The sequence below is a fragment of the Sturnus vulgaris genome, chromosome 11 (genome assembly GCF_052056855.1).
Source record: "Sturnus vulgaris isolate bStuVul1 chromosome 11, bStuVul1.hap1, whole genome shotgun sequence".
In the NCBI taxonomy this organism is placed as follows: Eukaryota; Metazoa; Chordata; class Aves; order Passeriformes; family Sturnidae; genus Sturnus; species Sturnus vulgaris.
Window position 1 is genome coordinate 4281812 of NC_142253.1, and position 26580 is coordinate 4308391.

The window sequence follows — 26580 nt, forward strand, 5'->3', positions numbered from 1 at the left end:
TCTGCTTAGAGCCAGGACACAACGCTCCAAGGTTAACAGGGTGATGCCACACAGCACAAAATAACCTGCACAGAAAAGTTTCTCACAGAATCAGGCGTGACAGTCCAGATCCTGGCCGATGTAGACGACTACAACAGCAATGTATTGACAGAAACTGCATTTCAACCAGCCAGTCAGTGCTGTAACACTGCAGCTCTCAGATCAATCCCAGCAGAACTGAGCCCACCTTCCACAATCCACTCACCATTCAGCCACTTGCTCAGTCTGGCTCAGAAATAATTAAAAGTTTTCTTAATGATATTGACCTGTGTCAGGAAGCAAAGTCTCAATTCATCTGTTTGCCTCCCATCCAGTGCTAATAGTCAGGAATATACCAAAAAGGAAAAGTGACTGACTTATCAATATTATTTTCCTTGTTCTTGATCTAGGTCATCAAGTAGATTAATATGTAGTTGCAAGCTGTTCATTCATTGTCGAGGAGCATGTACATAGCAGGAAATATCTCCCATGGCACTGATAAACTCTCAGAGGCTATAGGCCAAGGTGTTTATGCTCCAATGGAGACATTTGTGCCAAGTACCTGCTCCCAGTGATATAGTTATAAGCATTAAACTCAAAATGTAACTTTAAAAATCTATTACGGTCTATGGCTTTTATTATTTCCAAGACGGACAACTGTGTTGGTTATTATCAATATGTTGTGAAAGGAGCTCTGACGCCTGGGATTTGAGGTGGGGGGATGGGGAAAAGGCACTCGGGAACACTTCGACCAAATGTTAACAAACTGATAAAGCGTTGCAAAAATGTTTGAGGCAAACGTTTCCCTTTTCCAGCCCCACACCAGCTTTCAGCACACACCCAGCAGGAGCAGTGTGAGATAACCTTTAACTGGTAACATCTACACACTTCCCTGCCAGGATCCCTCTTTGTGACTAGGATGGCAATTTTTCCAGTCTCTCCATTTCTGGGATCTTCCTTCCATATACCTCTCCTGATTTATCCATCTGTTGTCTATATGGATGTCCCATAGATTTACCCAGCCATCACTGTCTCTGAATCCACTTTACCTGCTACTGATTTTTGACAGTCTTCCTCTTTGTTTTGTACTCCTAAGTTTGCCATCTCCTTCAAGAACAAGTCTTCCTTACTTCTAAGAGGGAGGACACTGTGTTCAGAGACACAAATTACTCTCTTGGCTTTGAAGTTTTCCTCTTTGTTGCCAAGTTCATCTCAGTAGAAGGTTCCTTGCCTGTGGCAGGGGGGTTAGAACTAGGTAATCTTTAAGGGCTTTTCCAAAACAAACAATTCTGTGATCTTTTTGCTGGGAGCATCTGTCATGAGCTCAGATTCCTTCTTTCCTCCCTCAGGTTTTGTCTCCTGGCTCCTGCCCTCACATTTGGCTGTTGTGGGTGAACAGCCCTCTTGGTGTACCTGTGGCACAAGGGCCACCTCTGGATGGTGGTCCCTGTCAGGGACACTTGTGTCCCCTTCAACAAAATGACAGGGGAGGGGAAGGAGAAATGGGAAACTCATGATTGCAAAAATCCTTCCAGAGCCAGCATACACAGAGGAAAATGCACAGAAACAGCCCATATATGACAGGTCACAAAGTAAAACCACTTTAAAAGAAGGAAAAATATTTCCAGTACATCAACACACTGGAACACTTTTAAACTAGATTTATATTTAAATTGCTTTGGAGGACAAAGACACAAGATATGTCTTCCAATAATGAGTTACTTTTCTGATCACGTGAAAAAGTGGAAAGTCAACAGCAGAGGATGTTTCAGGCTGTTTACCTGTTAAATGGTTATTGCACCCACTGTCATGTAGTGTCACAGCACTTTAAATGGGTGAACTCTTTGATCTGAATCTTGGGGCAGAAGAGAATTTGGCTTTCAAAGTTTTGGAGACCGAACACAGAACCCAACTGCAAAAAATTGTGATTTCTTGTCCTGAATGATTAAGCTGTAGTTTTACAAGATGAGCTGCAGCCCACTTCCCCTATGAAAGAGAATAAGCAGTCTCAGAGCTGCATATTTGGATTAGAAAAACATTTACATACATGGCCCTGTTATTGTTCATTGGTATTAAAAAAGTAAATCTCTGCTGTTAAACCCACTAACACAACTTCATCTGGAATGATGACAAAAAAATGGATCCAGTCAAGAAAATATTTGTGTTTAATACAGACCCAGTCTGTGACAGTCTTGTGGGCATACAAATGTTTTCCTCTACTAACTGACATAATGAAACTTTTATACTTTCTTATGTTCAAATACTCTATAGTTCTAATATTTTGAATGAAATTTATAATTCCTTTCTTTCACCAGCCGATACAATAAGACTAAAATAAGCATTTTTGTAGGCTCAATGAAAGAAACAGGTCAGAGTTAAACTTAAGAAAACCACCAAGAAAAACAAATTCTACAGCAAAAATAAAACACCAAATGTTAAAAAAAATCCACAGACATCAGCAAAATTATTTTCCTACCTTGTTGTGACATTATGAAGAAAACAAAACTCAGAATGCAAGTTTTGATTAAAAAATCTGTCAGTTCACATGTAATTTAATATGGAGTGACATATACTGCTAAAAGGTACATTTTAACATTAAAGACCAAAACTCCAATGATTAATATTACAGTGATGACAGAATAGGAGTGCCTTATTTTAATCCACTGTTTATCTCAATGGGGTAATTTATAGATCACTCGACATGTTTTAATAGCAGGCATAAAAAGGTACCCTCTAATATCCACTTGCTTGCAAGATCTGACATTTGGAGTTACATGTTCAGAAAATACCAGCAACTGCATTTGTTGGACATATATACAAATAACCAGTCATCCCACACACAGTTTATAAAAAGTGATCTATTAATAACAAAACAGCTCTGGAGACATACGGCCTCTTAATATTCAGGTAAAGTATCAAGTGTTTAAGTTAAAATAAGGGCAGGAGCACAAAGAGTGGTCAGCACATTGATTTGGCTGCCAAATATAGTTTTTACCATCATAAATCTCTGGCTGACAACTGCACAAAGGCTGCTTTACCTAAACCCTGCCAAGGAAGGGTGTTTGCTGCCGGATTGCCTGATAGTCACTATGACAACTGATGCCACAATTAGACAAGTACAATCCCACTTTCAAACAGGCACACAAGTCATTAATTCAGCAGGACTTTTGTTGACAATATGTTATGAGGGAAATATTTAATGCAGTTCCGAGGCTGATATATTCTCCTGTTATCTGTAGTAAAATAAATTGCAAGAACTGATGAAAACAACCATTTAATTAGTCTAAAGTGAGCTGAGGAAGCTATCCTGAACATTTTGGTTTAATGAAGTCACAGGTGCACAGAGCTCCTTAGAGTTGCAGTAGACGATTTGAAGAACATGCTAAGAAAGATGCCACATTTGGGGGGACAGCAAAAGAGAAAGAGAATAAAATGTTTTGAAAAGAGAGCAAACAAATTGCCTTCCCATCTTCCAAAAGTCTCCCATTCTATGAAGATATCCATGAGCATCTTTTCCCTTATGTGAGGGAAAAATCTCTCAGGGGCTCAACAAGCTGATCTGAGCAACTGCAGAGGAATAAGACTCTGATCACCACTACAGTGACATTTTCCTCACCTAGGAGAAGAGAACTGACTTGTTTACAAATCTATTTCCCACTTGATTTGTTCTTTGAGGCCACTGGGAAGGTCATGAGGAAAGCAAAAGAGTCATAGAGGGAGGAAAATGCAGAACAGAAAGAGTCTCATACAACTGTGAGTGTTAAAGAAAGGGCTTGAGGGAGTCAGGGGACAAAGATCAGTAAGACATTGACTCACATTCACAGCAGACAGGGGAGCTCTGAGACCCTCTGCTACAGGAGCTGCATGAGCTATCCTTTGCCACGTATTGCTGTAAACCAATTGCTCTGGAGAGGGTGACACCAAGGCAAGAAGCATTTGACATTTTTGGGTTCAGATGTCAGGAGGAGGATGAATTGACCTTGGCTTGGGCAGGAGCCTGGTCTGGGGGATGTCCCCAAAAAAATGCTGCATGTGGATGCTGATGGTGCATTTAAGGTGAAAATAAAGAGAAGTTTGGTTGCTGGAGCTGTTGAAATCTCCAGGTGGTTAGAACCTGAGCCCAATCCAATTCATTTCAGCCCCACAACAACCAAATTTTGTGAGGGTTGTGCTTGAGTCCTCCCTGTCCAGGTCCCAGTGTGTTCAAAGCCATGTTCTGCACTGCTGGTGGGACTGGGCATGGGGCAGAGTGAAGTGTGGGAATGTTAATGTAGGCAGTGTGAAGCATTGCACCTTTCCAAGAGCAGATCTGGGCAGTGTCCCAGGCAAGACATCCTTGCATCTCATTTCAGCAAGAGCAGAACAAGAAGGCAGTGAGAGGCTGGGCTGTCTTCCCATCCCTGCTCTAAGTGGGCACTTTCCAACCACTCCTCACCTGAATGGCCTCAGGCAGCATGGCCAGGAGGTGGACAATGAGGCCATTTTGCACAGGGCATCAATGCCCTTACTTCTGAAGCTGCTGAAAGGAAAAACAGCTCTTGGGCAGTTGGCTGAGGGAAGTTCTTCCTCTGCATTTTTCCTGGTTTTTGCTGGGGTAGAGTAAATTTTCTTCCCAGGAATTGGCACAGTGCTGTGTTTTGGGTTTAGGATGAGAATGGTACTGGTAACACACTGATGATTTAGTTGTTGCTGACTAGGGCTGATGGAGTCAGAGACTTCTCAGCTTCCCATGCTACCCTGCCAGGGAGGAGGCTGGGGGCTACAAGGAGCTGGGAGGGGACACAGCTAGGACAGCTGGCCCCAACTGGCCAAAGGGATATTCCAGACCATATGGTATTATTAAATTGCCCTTTTAAATGCTTTTTTCTCAATCCACGAAATTTACTTTTTTTCCTGATTCTTTTCCCCTTCTCACTAAAGGGGAGCTGTATGGTGGTTCTCTTGCTGCTGGGTTAAACCACAAAAGGCATCAATTAATAATTTCCCCAATACTGCTGGTCACTCTCTACCAACAGTAGTAAAGGCAAAGTTATACAAAACTGTGCTGCTCTCCACGGCAGCCATAAATAGGCAGAGAATTTTTCAGCATCTTGGTGTCTTTGAACCTTAAAACTGAAGACAAGGACATAGTCACCGAAAGAAACCTGATCTCATCACTCAAGAAAATGATGGTACAGATGATCTCTGTTTCTCCATCCAGCCCCAGTCCTCTCTGCTCCCTTCCATACACAGGAATCACGGCTCTTCTCCAGCTTTAGTTATCAGTTGCCACATAAAGACAGGAAATTAAGTTTGTTTTATTAAATTGAAAGCATAGTGCATTCCACCCTAACAGACATGGTATCAAAGTCTATTACTAAATGTAAATCTGTTACGTGAGATCCCTCTAATAGACCAACTTCTCAACAAACAGAATTTCAAAATTCCACTGAGAAAACCGTGGCTCTGTTTGTAGCCACTATGGAAGATGGGCACAAGATCCCCAGGAAAGTTCCATTGTGCCACTTAAGCGGAAATTATTAATAGCTTTAGAAAAAAAAATACAAAAATAAAGCAGTAATGCTTGTGTGATTCCCTTTTACCAAAACACATATCTAGATGCTTGCAGCTGCTTCTGTGATTGACAAGATAGAACAGGTCTACTGTGTGCATTATAAAGAAAATCAGATAGAAGCCACACTATGATAAACAACATTAGTCATGCTACTTTCCTCCTCACGTTATGATGCTTTTAAAAATCAGGCAAATATATATATCATTCTAATTTCACACCAAACTAGTACAGAGAAGTTAAATGAGTTACTCAATATCAAAATGTAAGAGGGCAGATCTGCTTCTCACATCCCCCTGCTCATATGTAAGAAATATGCCTGAAGCTGGACTTCAGTGATCCTTGCAGGACCCAGGATATTTTAGGATTCAATGGTTCTCTGTCTATCCAAGTTATGGATTAGACCAGAATAAGTGATCCTGTTTGGTAACAGTAACCTGGTATTTGCAGGAGAATATGAGTGACATGTTTTACCAAAAAATCAACAGTTGCATGAAAACTTCAACTTCCTTTCTAAACAAAATTCCCCACATGCCACTCCCTTTCAGGAGTTTAGCAAGAGCTTAGTCCAACTTCATTACAATTAATAAGGCTTCTGCCTACTTAGAACCAGCCAGAACCATTTTCTCCCTTTGCCTCCCCTAATTGCTCCTCGTGCTGAAGACTACAAATAATTCAGCAGCTATTGGTAGAGGAAACACACAAAGCTAAAACTATTGCACTAAAATAAATTTCCATGTTCTTATGCCTTGTGGCACTAATGGATGCTTGCCTGCAGGGTTTGTTTTGTCAGTTTTAATTTTAATTAGGAATTAACTCTGCAATGTGTCTAGTTTCTTCACCCCATTTTTTCCCCCCACTGGATTACATTTCAGTTGCATCATGCCTCCTTCCTAAGGCTTCTGGAAGGGCTCTGCACAATTAATGATAAAGATTCCAGTTTTCCACTCTGACTCTTTCTCATGTTTGATTACATCATCCTCTTCTAGATAAGGATGTTTGTTAACATAATGACATTACTGTTCAATTTTCACAAAGCAATTAAAGATGTGTTTAATTTGAAGAATCTCAGTTGTTTTATTGTCTGCAATTAGGTATATTAACTTCAGTGGGAGTAGTAAATACTAATAAAAGTACTTTGCTGAGCTGAAGTCTTTCAGAAGAGTATACAGACAGAACAACTGCATACTTTTATGTAACAAATTCAGCATGATTTTGATGTATACAGGTTATTAGAGTAACTTCTTGGAACACAGAAAAGATCCTACATTATGGCAACAGACAGCAACCACCAACCTGGCTACAGAAAATACATACTTATTTTGAATGAAAACGTCTTATTTTTGCCTGGCAAACATTAAAAAATAAATCTACTGTGAGTGAATCGATAAGGATCCCTGCCCAATACATTAGTAACTAGCAATATCCACATTTTCTTTTCCATGGGATTAGTTTACTGCTTTTTCAAATGAATGCATGATGGCATCGTTAATGTCAAATTCTTATGTAAGAGTTATTAGATATTTAAACACCGATGTTTGAGTGTCCATTGTACACTTAAAATAGATGATTGTCAGCTCTTGTAAACTCCAGAGCAGAGCTGAAACATTTATATGATCTGAAAGCCATTTATTGAAAGTATATTTTGTGCCTTTCAAGTGGCACTGCTATTATATAAGGGGAAAGCTGGAACTAACACTGCAAAATCCTAATGATCCTCGCCTGCCTCACACAAGTCCAGTGGACCAGATCCAGAATTCATGGGAAGTGACAGGTGCCTGTCAATGCCAGCATCAATGGCACTGGGCAGGAAGGAGGGTAAATGACAGTGATATAGGAATTTCAAATGGATTAGTGGACCCAGACACAGCTTGATGAGGGAAGGAGTGATAAGAGTGACAAGGAAGGTCTCCCTGCTCCCTTGGGTGATATTTCTGGCACCTGTGTTTTAGGGTTGCAATATGATGATTTTGCTGGCAGGGGGTGGATTTCTGGAAGAATATTATTAAGTTTTCTTTCTCAGAGCTGGTTATTCAGTGGCTGTTTTTGTCATTAAAGACCAAAGAGCTGAGCTGTGGTGGGATTTCACACAGAGTCCCACTGTCCCAGGTGACCTCTTGGTCAACATCACTGCTTAATTCTGCAAGATCAGTACTTTTAACATTTGGATACTTGAGATTTCCTCAAGGCACTACAGCACTGCATGTTCCAGTATTTACTGAAGGAATATATCAGTGTTTCTGTACAGCCACCCAACATGCGGAGCTATTAAAAAATAATGTTCATGCTGCTTTTATTTTGGTCTATGAATAAATATACTCTGCAACTTCCTTCCAAAACAAATGTCTTCTCTCTCAAGGCCTGCCATGTTATGTTGCATCTCTGCACATTAAAAGTTAAAAAATTATTTATCCTGAATTGTTAAAATTTTCATTAATGGCAATTTATGTCACTCAAAGAAGCCTCCTTGGGAAGAACATGGCATACTTGTACAGACCTATTATGAGAGTTGTCAGAAACATTTGTCCTTATAAAATATAAATAGACAGTATGTTAGATGATTTAGTGAGGGATCTCTTATTTATTTAAAAACAAACATGTTTTTTTCATTTCTCCTTTCTGGAAACCAGGTCATGTAGATTAGACAAGAAGGTTCTCAGGCTAATGGTAACATGTCTGTAAATATTTTCTCTAAAAGCTTATCCATCTCTCCAAACACCCCTGGCTTCAACCTGTCCTGGGGCAGAAGGCATCACCTGAGTCCTTCTGCACTTCTCCCTGACACATCAGGGCTCAGTGAGACCCCACTACATCACCTCCTTTTCTGGATTTTTGATTTCCAAAGCACCCTCATGGGAACACTTTCACCCAGTGCATCATTTCCCCAATACTCACACAGCTCTTTGGAGCTGCGTCCAAACATCAGGTTTTGAAAAAAAAAAAAAAGGGCTGTGCTGCCTTGGAATTAGACCTGGGTGGGTAAACAAGGATCATTCCTTTGTTCTTGCTGATCACAGCTTAACAAAGCTGTGTGCAGAGCTCTGCAGTGATGCTAAACTTAATTTTCCACAACTGCTGAGGTTCATAACCAGAATCCATTTCAGGTGGACATAAAAATCCAGCCCAATATTTACTTGCCACTGGATACAAATGTTACCTAGTGAAGTCTGCACTAGTGTCAGAGAGGTGGATAAATCCTTCAACTTTGTTAAATGTGGAATAAAGGAGAGAATAACTTGAATTAAATTCCTGTGCCCACTTGAAATGATGTCTGGCTGTGCCTCTGTACCTGTGCCTGATTTTTGCATGAAAATATTCTCTTTGTCCCTATCTGGTGTTCTCCTTCAAAAAGGAATTGAGTTTAAAAAGAAGGCAATAATGTAAGATTTTTAAGCAAACAGTTCAATATTTCCTTTAAAATGTTCTCTGTATTCAAGAGCACTTTGATTTCTATCTTTTTTTTTTCCCTCCAGGCTTTGAAACTGTACCTCTTTTAAAAAAAGACCATCCCTGATTTTAGTCTTTTGTTCCTTTATGAGCTTTGTCCCTGACTTTTAAATGTGGAGAGAGTTGAGAGGCATGTTGTGAGAGGAGAGAAAATAAAAAAAAGTAAAAAAAACTTGCAAACTGTGTTAAATACACCTTTTGTTCATTACGTTTAATATAACATTCACTATGAAGATTGATATTGAATTATACATTAATTTTAATGCTAAATAACTTTTCTATTTAAAAACCCCTTAGTTTTCTTATAATGTACAGTAATTAAAAAGTGAACCAAAAGAGGCAGCAATAAATCAGGGTGCACAATGCAGTAAAAATATTATAATTAATATTTAACATACGTTTTGATTACTTTTTAGAATAAGTACAAGAAATATCAATTAGAATATATATTCAAACTTTGCTGCCTTTTCCCCATTATACTCTGGAAAGGGGCTATTTTTAATTCTGGATATTGCATACAAAATAATACATAGTCCCTAATTAAATATAAGGCTGCAATTCAATTGAGAGTTTCTGCTGATGTCATAAATAATAAGAGCACAGCTCGAGGTATCAATGAATGGCAGCCAAAGCCTGAGATTGAATTACAACTTCAGCATTCAGTCTGTGGATCTGTATTGTTATTTGCAATAGATGGAAAATGATTATTATTATTTTTTAAATACAGACAAAAAGAAGGAAATTTGAATTCAAAATCGGTGACTCGGTGGTAGAAGATTAGAAGTCTTGTGATTAGAGAACACAGCTTATTGGAAATTGAAATGTACTAATGTGCCAGGCAGTAAATCTGTGGTTGAGGCTAAATTCTGCCTTTCCTTTGTCAGGTTTCTGAAATCTATGGGCAGTTTGTGCCTAAAAAGTCAAGTGTTGGTGTCATTATCAAGAGTTTTGCCTCTGCCTACCCTGTCTGTGTCCAGGAACCATCCCTGGAGCTGCCCAGCTCTCACCTGGCCAGGGGGTCCCAGCAGGGAGCAGAAATCCTGGAGGTAGAAGGTGCTGCCAGGGTGAAAATCCGTGACACCAAGTCACCCCAACCCTGCTCATGGCAGGAGCCTTCCACCCCTGCAGTCTTTTACCCCCAGAGGGCTTTCTGCATAAACCCCAATTATTTATCATTTCCATTCAGAATGAGTAAGGGCTGTACACTCATGTGGACATTTTCCCCAAATAAATGACCCCTTAATAACCAGAAGGATTTTTATTTATGTAACATATTGGATTTCAGTTATGTTATGGCAGCAGAAAGAAGGTAGTTAATCAATATGAAGGCTTGCTTTCAACAGATTGCACAGCACTCAGCATGACAAGATCCCCTTCTGCTACACCACAGGTCACTCATTTGTACTTCAGGGCCATTTTTCCATGCTTAGCACATCCATCCATCCAACCATGAGGATGTACACCTCTCCATCTGACTCTGGTATGCAAAAAGTCAACAGTTTAAAGGTGCTAAAATGCCACGAGTCCTGAGCAAGGTGTGAGACACAGCTGTGATGCCACAGAGCCTGAACCGTGCTGGTGGCTTTAGAGGTGTTTGTCACCTCTTTTCTGCCCAAACTCTGGGCATCACAAAGTCCCTTCTCATTGCTCCCTTCCCTCTCCTGGCTCAATTTGTGCAGAAAGTGGAGGCCAATATTTCCCCTGGCCTAGGGAAAAGTAATAATGGTTCTGGCACAGTCTGGTCTGTTTGCCCTGTGATACAGCCACATGAAAGGGTGCAAGGTGCCTCCCCTTTCTTCCCTGGGCAAGTCTGTACTGAGGGCTAGATCCCGACTTTTCAAGATAAAAAATTGGATGGCTTATTGTTGGAAGCACTGTGACTCCCTACATCTCACATGCTACCTTCTGACACAGGCTAGCTATGCCAAAACCCTCAGGTTTTTCTTTCCAAAATCAGTATATTGCTGTCTAAGAACAAGTATTTTGTCTCATTTAGGCTAAGAAGAACAAAGAGCCAAGAGGTCCTGAAAACACACAATGAAGCCCCTTGGAATACAATTTCTCTTCATATGGTAGGTTTTACTCAATATTAAAATATCCTATTGTTCTTAAACACATAAATTTTATTGCCTTTTCCCTAAAAAGAGCTATTTCCTAAAGAGTCTTAAACTATACAATAACAATTGTCATGATAGCCTGTTTATGCCTTCCAGGTGATTTTTTGAAGGGCAGAAAATATATGTTTCTTTCAGACATTTGCTGTTAACTCCAAACAACCTGTAGACATTTTCACGGTCACCTTCATAACATCTAAATAAGGGTTTAATTGTGCCTGCAACTGACCATACAGTCATGGGCCATGGTTTTCAAAAAAAGCTTTGCCCTTACTATAAAGAAACCTTGAGAAATCTTGTGAAAGCAGACAAGGCAACAGTGAACAGAAGGTGCAAAATACTGAAATGGTCCTTCCTAACACACAATACATCTCAATGCTTTTTATCAAGACCAACACGAGCAACATAATTTACTGCCAAAACAAACCTGCCATAATCACAGATACTTTGATATTGCTGATAAACAGGTATTTCAATTTGTAAAGTATATGCTTACGTTGGTATGGGGAGATGTTAGTCCCGGGGTGATATTTAGAAAACACAAACAGCTGCCTCTGTCCCCAGGTGCACATAACAAAGTAATGATAATCTTCCTCCATGATAAGCTGCTATAGGTGTCTTAGTTACCTCTCTCCTATGTCTCACTTGATTCTGAATTTATCAGGATTTGTTTTTTTCTTTTTCAGCTTTTTGGTTTCAGAGATGATTTCATTAGGTCTAAGAAGGTTAAGTTCCAGCATCTGTTGTGTGACTCTTGAATTTAGACTTTTCTAGGTTCTTTGAATAGTGAAAGGCAAATCTTTAACAGGCACACCTCTGGCCATCTCCTCCATCCATCAGTGACTCCCTGACATATCCAAGAAGCAGTGCCTGGAGGCAGAGGCCAAGTCCCATCTCTGCCAGCTACAACTCAAATTTAACCCTACCTGCACTCAGCGCCGACCTGCACATGTGGGGTTGTGTCTCCAGCCACTGCTGCTGAATTTGGTCCAGCCAGGGCCTCATCTGAAAAACACATTAGTAGGAAAGAGGTGTTAGATGATAGATTCTGTGGCTATTTCATCTCCAGATGGAAGTAGCTCTTCAAATAAAATGCCAGCAGAAAAATCAAGCAAAATAACTCAGTGGTTTGTTGCCCTGCAAATATTTGGTGCTGCTTTGGGATGGCAGACCATTTCTGTTTGGAGGAGGAAGGGCTTGGAGACAGTAGCATTGTATTTGCCTCTCTCTCCAAGGTGGACATGGGATAAAAGGAGAGAAGGTAAAGGAGGGGAGCTGTGTACTGGAGTGAGTGCCAAGGGCAGCAGACTCATTCTGAGGGCAGAGAGAAACACACACTAATCCAGTGGTGCAAATTCATGGAAGAGTTTGGAAATCTAGAAGAAAAACAGCCTGTCAGGTCCAGGCTGAGCTCCTGGGATTGTGATGAGTTTCTCTCTTACTATTGATTGTTGTCACCAAAATACATCTGCTGCTTTATGCAACTGAGGCTTCCTATGAAATGCATACATAGGCTCAATGATTCTTATAATTACAGGCTGAAAAGAACTTTGCATATTCATGAGTATCACACCATTTGTCACAGCTGTAGACCTCCAGTAAGCAATGCCTGTGATTAGGGTTTTGTTCTTCCCAAGTATATATTTTTCCACGAACCCTTATTGGTTCTGAAAAGTTATGATCTTAACTCTCCACTCCTGTCAAACACAATTTTATTCCTTTTTACTGCCAGCAATATGAATGAATTCCTGCTTCTACAGCCAACATCAGGACTAGCCGGAACTGGAATTTGCATTGATGAGGCAGTATTTTATTTAACTAATGTAATAACCTACAAAAATCTATAGTTGGAGTGACAACAATTTTATTATCCCGAGTAAAGAGCTGCCCATTCATTTTCTCCTCTGTGATTTAAGACCACTAACCTCTAGACCGCCCTGCTCATAAACAAACAGGTCTTGTGGACCTTCTTAGGTTCACAAAAGAGGTCAAATGAAATAATAAAGACCTGGTATGCTACAGGATGTACTAACCATTAAGCAGCAGATTAAAGATTGAAAGTTTTTGAAAGCTAGACAGCCATGTATGAAATCTAACCCACCCCATGGACATTTCAACATAAAATGGTAGTAGAAGTGAGAAAAGTAGACTTTTTTTCCTTCTGAAGCTATATTTTTCTAACACAGAAGACAGAGAGTGTAATCAGTCATGGTCAAAACCCTGCCAGTGAGTATTACTTATTTAGCCTCATATTCCAGGTGACTCACAACTTGTCTACCTGCCAACATCTGAAAATAATAAGTTATAGTAAAGTTATTAACTAAAACTATGTGAACTTTGAAGTAGCTAAACCTAAAATTAAATATAAACATACAAAACAGCCTGGGGCTAATTAATCTAATTTGGTCTCAGCCACCTCGCTCCAATTTTGTTTGTTTGCAGTTGTTTTTCCCCTTCCTCCTCCTATGTGGTCTGCAGAGAGGGATGATCTGGAGGCTGGTCAGGGGCAGAGATTGCATCTTTCCTCTCCTCCCATCAGAAAAGCGCGGCCGCTTTTCCAAGAAACCGCTCTGGACAAAGAGCTGGTTTGCAACAAGCTCATCCCTCTGCATGTGCTGGGAAGGAGGGGAGCTGTGCTGAGGCAGATGTGTGCCAGCTGAGAGCCCAGCTCTGGGAAGCCTCGTGCCCACGCACCATGTGTGGCTGGAAGGGGAAGCCCATTCTCCTCCTCCTCCTCCTCACTGTCAGGTACAAATTGCACGCTGGAGGCTTTGATGACAACATGGTGCTCCCTCCAGGAGCTTCCTCAGAAAGCTGAGCCTGAAAGCAGCACCAAGGGAATCACCTCTTGTTTTTTAGATTTTTTTTTTTTTTTTTTTGACACATTGAGCTCTTTTACCACTGATGAGGCTCTTCTGCCATCCTAGGCAGGAGGACAACGTGCCCGAAGATTACGTAACGCTCAGTGTTTAGAGAGGTTATGTTGGCCTGGCCATTTTTAGTATTTTAGAGGTTTTAAACTGAAAAAGTGGAGGGGAAAAAAAAACATGCTAAAAATAAGCTCTTGATTAGGTGTGGGAAAAGTGAAGATTCGAGGAAATCTCAGGGCTGCAGCCCCAGCACGAGGTAACAATAGACTCGAAACACAAAAAAGTGTCAGTGCAGTTCGCTTGTAAAAAGAGGAAAATGCACAATAGCACAACAGTGAGTTCACCTATTATATAATTGGAGGTTGTGTGTACATGTGCAGACAAGACGACAGAATAAAAAGCCTCCTCTAGGAAATCCAAAACTTGGCAGCTTTGGCCAGGTAGAGTATGAGGCGGGTAGTGTCTAACAACAAAAAGAAACAGTCTGTAACTAAGGTTTGAATCAAGCTACAGCTCTCCTTGCTAAACAGCAGCCAGATTTACTGCTGCAAAACCCATAAAAACAAAGGGAGAATAAGTCTGGCACGAGAAATAAGGCACAGAGAGAGAAAGGCAGAAAAGGAGACGCGGCGTTAAATATACCAAGGCTGAGTTGTGCATCTGATTTCATACAAGGATAATTTGGAGGGCTATGCATAAAGCGAGAGGATTTCATTCACACAGTTTCCACATGGTCTGAAGTGCCTTTCCCAGGGGGCCAAAGGAAACCCAGCCTGCCTGGCAGGAGGGAAGTGGAGCAGCTGCTGTATCCTCAGCCCCACCAATGCTTTGCTTTGGCATCTGGGATGGCTTCCCAGAGCTCTCCTCTTTCCCACTCCAGAGTGTCCTCCCTACCTCAGGGAGCTAGTGGGATCTCTAGGCTTCACAGATTTTGTCAACACTACAGCAATCCTTGACCTAGGCTTGTTTACAGGGATTTTCCTGTCCCTTAGAGCCTAACTATGTCTGGCACTCTGGCTAAGGCACAAGACATAAGACACAGCGAGAAACACTGATTCTGGTGCTCTTGCTGTATGAAATGAAATGTTTCAAAGTATGCCATACTTGATATTTTCCAGGGAAGATGGCTCTACAAAGGTATCATTGACTGTTTTGGTAGAAAGGATCTCTACAATCTTCTCTTACAATCACCTGTCAGGTCATTTCTACCCTAAAGGTGTCACAGATCTTTTCACACGTACCCATATTAAAAAAGCCAGAAACTCTTTCCTTAACGTGAATTTAGTGTATTAATAATCCTCTCCTTGTTACTCCTTACTCCTGCTGCTACTTCTTCCAAGGTTCTCATGCTCATTTCCAACTCAATTGCCACAATCCACATATATGCATTTCAGCCATAATGAAACTAAAACCAAATCCATCAATTAACTTGTTTCCTTTTCCATATCCACCACATCAGTCACAGCTCTCCAAATGTTTCATCTTTCTAGACTTCTTACACATAACAAAAGAAAACATACCAAAATGCACTAACAGCAATAAAAATGCTTTGGTGTTATTTTTTGTTTGGCACATTTCCTTCTGTTCTCTGATCTGCAGGAGCTCCCAAGTCATCCAATAACTGACTGTGTCACTGGGATTTCCATCCTGATTCTGCAACAAGGTTGGTGGGGGAGCTTCTCTCCACCCCATCACCTTGCTGCACATGCAGGCTGTATTTTGAGATGTTACAAGATCGTTTTGATGTTCCTTTTGATCAAATAGAGTATTAAACCTCAGATTATGAATGTATAGAGACAAATGTATCTCTCTTTCTTATTAACATCAAGATTTAAAGGTACTTGAAAACTAATAACTTATTTCCATTTAAAATCTTATAATGCAGTAAATACCTTACAAATGGTGATGTATGTGCTCCTAATTTACTCTTTAGGTATGTGCCCAAACAACAGTCACAGGGTCATTAGCAAGAAGCTTGAGGTATTCCATGTTGTGTGGAATGTGGGCTGCATTTCAGCAGATAAATGATTCCTCCCTTCCCCTGTTTGAGACTCAAATTCTTGATGCACCTGTGGACTCATAAGATGAGGGTTTGGGGATTTTTGCTGTTTGTTTTTTCGCCAAACTAGATGACAGAGATAGAGAAAAGCACACTGAATAAATTCCAGAACAGCTGTTCCTACCTAGGTTTCCTTTCTTTTAACCCTCCAACTGAATAGGAAAGTCAATGCATTATTTTGGGACTTCTATTTTAGCAGAAGGCTTTGTAGCCACTAGTGCTCAGACGGACCCCTGGGAGCACACAGGGAAGGTTGCAAAGAAGGTGGGTCAAAACAATGTGACAAACAAGCTCAGACCAAATCCCAGGCAGGATTTTCCTATGAACTTTTTTCATCCCCAGTGTGAAATCAGCCACCTCTGAAGTCTGACCACACTTAAGATTTGGTCCAAAAAATGGTAGTTGTGACCCATTCTGTAACGTTTACCATTTCAGGCCAGCTCCTACAGATATGTAAATCCTTGTACAAGCAGTCCCACCAAGAACTATTGGTGTGCATCAAGTTAAGCACAGGTAGCATTGTTTGCAAAATAAGAATATAATTCCTTATGACCCTAAAATGCATGAATGTATCAAAGGACATTGATAGAGCCCAGACCAGCAGACAGGCCTGTAACTTATTTAACTTTTATAAATATGACTAGTCATGTATTCTCATTTCTAATTGCCTAAATACATTTGTAAATCTATCCTTTAATACCTGAAGTTTAAGCTTTGGGGGCATATTCTCAAGAACAACTTCCTTTAGATCTCTCTGCAGAGATATCACTGTTTTCAGGAGAGTTAATAAAGTCCTGGCAGGTGCAGAATATAAATCCTTACCAGTGAGGGGTACAAGTCTGTTCATTCCTATTCATGAACTGTGTATTATTTATACAATGTTTGTGGGCTCAGCAAGGCAGAGGATATTTTTTAAATAAATGTTTATGTTCAAATAACTTTGCTAGTCTTATCTAATCTACCTTCAACATCTTAAGAGCTGTAGGTGATTTTAAAAGTTCGCAAAATATCTCTCATCTGCTTTTACACATTGGGTTTGGCAAAAAACAGATGTCTGAATATTTAGCAATTCTGACACACAAAAATTATCATGATGCCATCAAGTATCTTAAATCTTTTGCAAAAGAGTGTTAGCAATTTATCAGTGGGAGGATTTTCCTCTCCCTCTCTTCCTACTCAACCCCTGACTCATTCAGCTCTTCACTGATTGAACAGGCTTGTCCACTCCAGCAGGTAAATGTTGGGCTCTTCATTTTCCACAGGAAGAGAAGGGCACCACAGACTAAGGTCTCGTCCTTGGAAATGTTCATTCAAAATCCCCAGAGACTGCTGAGGGATAAAGTTCTTAATATCTGCAAAGATCTAGGCATGCTCAGCCTCCTCATGACCACGGGGAAATGGCACAGCACTCTGGGGTTTGATTTTTCAGCTGCACCCTCATCACTAGAGCATCCTTTCTCTCCTAAATCAAGTTAAGAGTCACTCCCCTATGAAGAATCCTTTACTGGTTTGTGTTGGTAGAAGCAAAATCCTCTGTCCCATGCAGAAAACCGTGTTGAAAAGTTCAGGAACATATCATAGGGTAATTTCATTAAATTTTAATCCAAGTTCATGTTTTTTTCTTTAATCCTGTTAAGTTTTGGGCCCCTCTAATCCCTGCTAGTGGCATTCAGCTCTACAGGCCTGTAACACATTGTTCACACGTGCACACTCAGACCACTTTGGCAAAACCTTTGGGGAAACTTTTTGCCTACAGACAGGAAATGTCCTCCAGTGCTGAGCTTCTACCAGTTTAGTGAGGGCTGTCTGGTGAAATGCAGTGTCACTGTCATGCTACAGCCACACTGTGGCTGTCACTGAGAGCCTGATGGATCACAGAATATTTCCTGGTGACACAATGGCCAAGGTTTGGTGTGCATGACCATTGCATGGCTGTGACATCAAGCACATGGGTGTAAAACTCACACCAACAATCAGGCATTGTTAGTCTTGATTTCTTTAAATTAAATATCTACATTTTTTTAATCTATTCACATTTGAAGAGAATGACCCAGTTACAAAATCGAGTGTAGGCTGGGAAGAGGAGTAGGTGGAAGGGGAAGAGCATGATCCTGTTTGTAAGGGAGGTTACAAGTATTTGGGTGTCAATTCATATGAGAAGTTTCACTTGACATTATCTGATGTGGTCAAAATACTCAACTCTACCAGTTGGGGTTTGTAATAGGAATGCCCACTCAACCTTAGCTCCAACAGCCACAATTGTTGCAATATAATACACCCTCACTGGACCTACTCAAGCTGCATTTTGATGATTTGGCTTACTGCTAGCATGCAATCCCTGGCAACTCCCAGGCATCAGGACTCTCCTGATTGTTAAAATGCTCTGTCAGAACATGGCTCAGACTTGCTCACCTCATGAGCGCTGTCTTTAGGCCACTTGAAAAAAAAACCCAACTCTTTTTATTTAAAGGGAAAATACACAGAAAAATGAATATACAGCTTATGAATAGCTACAGTGATTGTAGTGTTCTTTTACTAACTGCTCATGTGAAGATTATCCTCCTTACAGGAAGACTTTGCTGCACCTTCCAAGACCCAAACCCTGCACTGGCTCTTCCCACTATTGAGCAAAGGGTTCGATGGCTCGATGCTCGTGGAGCACTGGGAGGGGGATGTGGAAGGAGTGGAACAGGCCTCTATGGTCTTTGGAAGCTGGCCAGGGCTGAGGCCATTGGATCTAAATTTAGGAGGGGGTTCACTTAATAGGGCTTGCAGCTGTGCATAGGTTGGGGTGTGAATTCCATCTCTCCCGACATACAAAACCAAAGCTTTATTAAAGAAGCAGTGACTTCGAGCTGTTCTGAAGTACCCTATCATTTTCACTACCCTGTTCATCTGTTAAGGCATTTATATGACACATATAGGAAATAAAAGCCATCAATAAACCCTGTGTTTTGAGTGTACAGATGCAATGACCAATAATAGGGTTAATAACCGGGAACAATGCGAACAGAACCAATACTTTGTACCAATATAGTTTCTCACAAATTAATGTTCAAAAGTATAAATTCCCTAACCACTAGTGTCAGAGCTGGAAATATTAATGCCTCTGTTTTATATGTAGGAAAACTTGGAGCACAGAAAGTCTTTGTGAATACCCAGAGCCATTCACAGCCATTCCAGAGTCAAGATCACTGTGCATAAAGTGCAATGCCAGGGCACTATTTTGGTGCTTTGTATTTGGGCACAGCTCAATTCAGTGGGACCCCGAGCTCAACTTGATGCTCTCCAAATCTTCCACTAAGCAGCCCAGACAGGTAGAGTTCAACACCACAACTTTCTCCTACTCTGGTCCAGTCAAAAATCAGTGCAGGGGTAAAATCAATTAGTTTCATAAGTCTTCAATAAAAGATAACTCAGGAGAAAAGGACTTGCCCAAGTGCAAAGTTTTTATTCTATAGTATATATACTGAAAGTCTTTATTTTTCTTTTTTTTTTTTAAATAATTCTATGATTCTATAGATTTTCTGTTTAAAGAAGGCTTCAAATATACATTTTTTTTCTTTTCTCCATCAGTTGGTTTTAACTCTGTATTTGTGCAAGCCCACAGTTAAAAGTAAGAACTTGTGCTGCAATTTTAATTGAGATTTTTCTCTAAATTTATACACATGGGCCCAGTCTTGCAAAACATTTCCATGTAACAGTTCTCAGACATGACCTTTTCTGCTAAGCCACAGAAACACAGCCATGCGTTGTGGTGCTCAGCACCCTGTGTCCTGTTTCTTCAGCATCCTTTTTCTTGGTCTGGATGAACGTGCTCATTTATGATACTGCCTCAGAGAACATTGCTCTAACACAAAACTTAATCACTTCTCCCTTTGTGTCTGTCTTCTGATTGCCCCGTCTCTTCCAAACTAAAAATAAGTTCTTTGTATTTGCTAAAGCCCTTACAGCTTCAGCTTCTCTTTCCATTGTCTCTAGTTTGCCATTAAAATGTGCTAAGTGCTCCTAGTTACACCATGACGCAGCCTCCTTTGCTCTAGTTAAATTTTCCAACGTGCACATTTCTGCTTTTCCCCCAGTCTATCCCCACAGGGAGAGAAGCTCCTCATAAATACCTAAAGAGCAACCTCCTCCACTCTTATTTGTTATTCCTCCTCACCAGCTCGGCAGGGACAACAGGTCCAAATGAAATCTTTTTTCTCCTCCTGTGTTTGTGGTCTAATAATGGCCGTATGTTTGACCATGACTCATTGGATACCTATGTATTCTCCCTGGCAACGAGCAGAATTGCTCCGTTTTTGAGACCAGACTAGATTGGGTTTACCAAGGACAACATAGAAACAGACCAGACTTTATCCTTCTTAAAACATTTCACTGCTCTAACTAAAAACAAGAATTGTAAGCACTCTCAGACAAAGACCATCATTCTGTTTGGCATTTCATAACATTAAGCACAGTAGAGGCCTGGCCCTTGCCTAGGACTCTGAGAAAGAGTTTAGTTATAGAAATAAAATAAAAATAAAATAAAATAAAATAATCAAATAAAATAAAATAAATCAGCTTTTTGAGTGGAACCTATATAATAAATGCCTGTCTTTATATGTACAACTGGAGAAACAGCCACATGCCCCCATATGTACCTGTTAGACAATCACACAACATTGTAAAGTCACATACACACAGTGATCACCATTAAAAACTTTTCAATTTTCCACTTGCAGAGATGGTTCTGTACAGAAATGGAGTTGATGCAAAATAAAGCTATAGTTATTCAAAACCCACCTCTTACAATATCACCCAACTTAAGTTGTTCAAATTATCTTGCTGTAACTGATTTTTTTTCCAATTGGCTAAAATACCTATTGTAATACTTAGCTGTGAACAAAGTGCAGAAATGAAGGGCTTTGAATTGTTTCAAATTAATGGCTATAAAGTATGACTTAAATGCTTTTATTCAAAACTAATTATTTGAGAGCAGGTATTCTTATACTTCTTTAACAGCAGGATGCAACATTTTTAGCATTATGAAAAAGAAGCTTTTGCCATGTAAACTCATGGGGTGAAATCTCATCCTTGATCTTCAAAGTGTGACAAAGAGCTATTGATTGGGAGCATATTGTCATTTAAATTACAATTAGGGATGGGTGAAAGGTGGTTATTCAACAATTCAAATCTTTTTAAAAAATGCTGTCAAGGGCAACTTAACCTTAACCTAAACACACACTTTTAAAAACTTCTGAGAGTTTCAAGTGTTTCAGAGAGCAATATGATGTGTTTAAAGCAACAAATCTGTAGATTTAGAGAATAACATATAGTGCATTTTATTAATGCTGTAATTAAAAAAGCCCTTGTGGAACACTTTCATTCCCTGTTACCATGAAACACACATTTGCTCCAAAACTGAGAGAGGGAGGTGGAAGGGGAGGTCTTTGCAATTTTTAATCAAATTGTATCGCTCAGTTCATCTTGCTAGAAGAGCTAATAATGTGATTTAAAATCCAGATCCAATTTCTACTATAATCAATGCAAGTCCTTTTCTCTGAGGAATTTGGTTATGATCTCAAGAGCCAAGTGGAGAAGAGCACTAGGCAGGTCTCAGGAAAGCCAATGCAGTTTGCAGTTGCTGCTGACCAACCTTCAATTGGCCACCACTTCCATCCTCCACCTCCTCTTCACTGGGATCCCAGGATCTCAGCCTGGAATCCATAGGGACCACAAGACCCTGCTCAGGCACCTGCAGTCATAGGAAATTGCAGTCACTACTGAACTACCCCTGGTGTACGGTGAAGGCTGAAACTCAGTTGGATTTTGCCCAGGGGACCAGCCAAGGCAGCAGCCTCCCCTATAAACCACAAGCTCAGAGGTACAACTCAGAAATCCTTTGGGCCCTTGTTGGGGTCTATATCTGTGGTCTAGCTTCTACCATGACACAAGCACAAGCCACAGTGAGTGCCCAGCAGTGTCACCTGGCGTGTGTTGGCACGGCGAGCCAAGGGCTGTGCCAGCTTCTGATGGGCTTTTCTTCAATCTCATTAGTCAGTTTGAGTTCAAGCAGCTCTCTCTCCCTTTTCAGAGAGGATTATGCTGCCCTGCCAAGTTAGGAAGAGCATTCCTAGCCCTGCAGGACAAACAGCTTCCCAGACCTGTGTTTATTTTCTTGGATGGCATATGTAGCCCATTGTGTGATTAGGTAGCACAGCGGGGTTCAGAAAGTGGAATTTCCCAGAGTGCTCTGGGCCCTGGATGATCGCCAGCATCGGGATCAGGGAGGAATGTTTTCTTTCACTATACACTGGTGAATGTGGCAGAGTTCGAAAGAGATTTTGACTTTCCCCTTTAGCACTTGGGAGGTGAAGACTCCTTTTTGCCACATATACAGCGGGAACTATTTCCCTGCCAATTTATTACATATTTGGGTCCCGCTCCAATATTGCAATGAAATCTGTGGAACCTGTTCACTTCAAGTAAATTTACATCAGATTCCCCATGGGCTTTTCTTCCCCTGGTGTGTCTGTGCTCTGGTGGAAAGGGCAGAGCTCGGAAGTCCCCACCAGATTGCCTCAGCTCTCTGTGCTCCTTGGGCAGTGCAGGATGTGTGGCACATCAGCAAGGACTGTAGCTAAGGTCAAGCTTCCCGTATTTTGAACTTGTTGGCACAGACAAGCTGCAAGAGGAGGAGGAATTATTTTGAACAAAAAAATCCCACTGATCTGTTTTGGGAGTGGTGATAATCAGAACATCCTATTTAACTTTTGACCACAGAGCAAGGGAGAAGAGCCAGCAAGGTTTTAGGAGGGAGAGCTTTTATATGTTTCTTTCTTCTGATCTATTTTCACACTGCTAAGTAATAAAAAGGAAATTTTGCTTAATACACGGCAATCACAACATTTGAAGCTATTCAATTGTCCAAAGAACAGCAACTATAGTCCAGATTTTTCAAAATAGTGAGAAGTAGAAACTTTTTACTGTGAGGATGGTGAGACACTTGTACAGGTTGCCCAGAGAAGCTGTGGCTGCCCCATCCCTGGGAGTGTCCAAGGCCACACTGGAGGGGACTTGGAGAAACCTGGGATAGTGGAAGATGTCCCTGCCCATGGAAGAGGGGTGGAATGAGAGGATTTTTAATGTTCCTTCCAACCCAAACTGTTCAATGATTCTATAGAGTAGTATCAGCAGAGAAAAAAAAAGGCATAGTATAAATCTTATTCTAAAGTTTTTTAAGATTTCTTTTAAACCCTGATATACTAAAATCTCTCACTAAAATAGCCCTGCTTTATTTGGAATAGGGACACAAGACTTTCAGGCCTTGCAGAGTGAACCCCACTCAGCTTGCCTTGGGTGACAGAGGGTCAGAGGAAGCGTTTGCTGCTGTTATTTCATTTCTCCTTTTGCATTTTTACTGCATGAGTAGATGAAATGGGCAACCTTACCTCCTTACTGATAGCAGCAACTGTGCGCTTGCTAACGGGACTGCCATCAGGAAAAGCACTTTGTTTTGCTGTGCCCACAGCTCTCCTCTCCCATGTTGCTGTTTATTGACAGAGTTCAGTATGTATTTAATAGAGAAAAGGCAGTAGGGCCTGGATCTCAGCTGGCTGGAGTCAAGTTTGTAAAGACAAGAAGTAGCTTCATCTCAGTCACCAGCTGTGATCAGTGGGGGGAGAAAAGAATCGTGCACACAAGTGGTGCATCCATTTTTTAACCCAAAGAAATAAAATAAAACTGGTCTCTGAAACTTTTTGAACATATTGCAAAGACCAGGAAAAGGAAAGCAGAAACTGTGTTCAAAATTCGCAAGTCACTGATATACTGAAGTACTAAAAGAAGATTGTTTGTCACTGCAAATAGGCAATTTACATTATCATTGCTTTAGAGCTCCTGGAACACACAATATCCATTGTATAAGAAATTACTGACAGCTTCTATCAAGGTTAACTGCTATTTTGTTAACCCAACACTTTGCAAGGTAACACGAAAATTTAGAAGCGGAAGAGTTTTTTGATAAAAAGCGTGCACATAAAATTTCTACAGGTTTGGCGAGGCAGCATCCAGCAGGGAAAGGGAACTGGGATGCGAGATGCGCCAGTGCCGCCTTGTGGAGGCTTCAAACTCCGTCCAGATCCTGTTTACTCAAGCTAATGGCTCATTTACAAAAAAACTCCCCAATGCAGGGCTCTTTCATAACATTCGTACAAAGCAATTCTGCAGATAATAAATAAAACAAAGGCAGAGGGAAGCTGGGTTTAATTCTGGATGTAATCCTTACTTAGGGCAGGGTGGTACACTAATTCTCACAGCTACAAGAATCAGATTTTTTTTTTCCAGCTATGCAGTTGGCAGAGGACTTTTTTTTTTTTTAAATTTTCTCAGGAAATAGTGTTTCCGGTTGCTATCACCAAAAAACATCAAATCATCAACAAGAAAAACAGTAGGGAAAATGCAGTAGCTTTGTTCCCCATCAGTGCTCCCTGCTCATCCTCTGTCCTAGGGCACTGTATATGCTTAACCTGAGCAGGTTTTCATGTCAACTCTCCAATCTTCTCTGCTTTGGGTTAGCTTAGCAGTTGTCTCACTCAGTATAGTTAGTTTTACTGACCCAGCCATAACCAGAATGGGCAGATGAATATGAACTTGCTTTTAAGAAATTGTCTCCATCCTAAGGAAAAAAAGAAAATGTCTAGGTTTGGGATTTTTTCCATTCTCTGATAAGTTTTGCTTTTAGATGAGGTTTTTTACCAATATTCTATTTGATCTTTAGTATCTGAAATCCTTTTTCTCAGTTCAACAGACACAAGTTATACAACTGTTTCATACTGATTACTGAAAAGAAAATACCTTGCAAGACATTTGCCTCAGATGGGACTCAAGTCTCTCTCATCTAGCTCACTCCTAAGGGGTATCTTTTGGCCAAATGAGTTGGGCTACAACCAGAAAATGAAGTTTTATGGCCCCGAGAGCTTTGATTCCTATTCATAAATATGGCAGCAGCAACATTTAACATTTTCAATCACTCATTTTCTTGGGAGCTAGGGAAGTGTTCAGATATATATTCTTAACCACTGCTGGTTCATTCAAGACTTTTTTACAACGTGCATAATTCTCATGGGATAAGGACTTGGATAAGTGGCCACAAGGCTTCTGAATTATCACTCTCGTGCACAATACATTTTAACCACATAATTTAAACTGCTTACCTAAATTATAAAATACTCCCAACCCCAAAACCAATGCATTTGCATTAAGTAACATTAATATGGGGCTGGCTTATGCATTCCAAGATTTTGTGGTTTCCCAATTAGTCCTCCAGTAACAGAATCACATTATCATAATTTTAAGGTGTTACAAATGTGATATCCAAATTAGAGATCAAATTCCCTATATTAAGTGTTTCTTCCTTGAGGGCTTACCAACCAAACACAGGCTCTGCAAAGAAGGAGGTGTGCTAAAAATGCTTGTTTTCCATACCCAGCCCCTGCTTTTGCAGCAGCAAGGAGTGACTCTGAGAAAGGCAGGTTGTGAATAGCCCTTAGACGAACACTTCACAAGGTTATTTCTGAAGAGCAGGGGAACCTCCAGAAGCAATCTTTAATTACCAGAAGTTCTCAAGTGGTAAATTTTCAATAATTTCACTAACATCAGCTTATACAACTGAGATTTGCTCAAATTCATTTCTGGCTTGCACACGATACCGATATCTCATGCAAACTAACCCCCAGTGCAAAGTCCAAGTCTATGGAAACTGAAGAGTTTCATTTACTTTCCCTCTGGAACAAGATGCTGTGACACGGAGCAGTACAAGGCAGCCTCCTTCACCTCAAGGTTGGAGAATATTACTGAAACTTTCATCAAACAGAATAATGATTTCCATCTGTAACCTAACTCGTCCAGTGCCTCTCCCAGTTCCTGGTAACTTACTTTCAAGGCACAGAAACACCGTGAATGTTTGGATTTTTTGGCTGCCCAGACTTTAAAAGGAAGAGAAAAGAGCTTGAGTTACCGTGTCAGCCCAAAATGGGAGAGGTTAAAGTTCTCAAAAGATATATAACAAATCACTGAAATGAAATGAAATAAAATACAGCTGTATGCTAGAAACAACTCAAACAACAGCTCAAGCTACACTCACAGCAGAGGTAATTTTAAAATGCCTCCAGTAATATTCCAACATGGATGTCCTGCACAGGTGAAAAAGGAAAATGATGTGATCCTTATTCCAGAAACATCACCCATTTCTGCAGTGACATTTCTTGTACACTGAGGTATTCAGCTCAAAATTTTAGCTAATAAGACAGCTTCGCTTATCCAAACACTGAACTTTTTAATCTGGACACTCCTTCCTTGCAGCAAAAAATATAAAATAACAAGTACCAGCCTCATCTGACAATCTTTAATCAGACTTGGCATTAGTTTAAAGATTGATTAGGTATGTAGGACATCAAAGAGTAAACCCCAGGGAATGAAAATGAACAATGGCATTATTTTCTTACAAGGGCATTAAGAATAAGTTGTAGCTAGATAATA

The 26580-nt window shown here is 40.5% G+C and overlaps 1 long non-coding RNA gene across 1 annotated transcript in view; it reads right to left on the bottom strand.

The window, feature by feature from the left end:
* Positions 1-26580, bottom strand: part of LOC106851495 (uncharacterized) — a 173570-nt gene that overhangs the window by 97175 nt on the left and 49815 nt on the right. The window contains exon 2 of the long non-coding RNA XR_015805983.1: positions 12057-12135. This is a non-coding gene — a long non-coding RNA (uncharacterized LOC106851495). The remainder of the gene's footprint in view (positions 1-12056; positions 12136-26580) is intronic.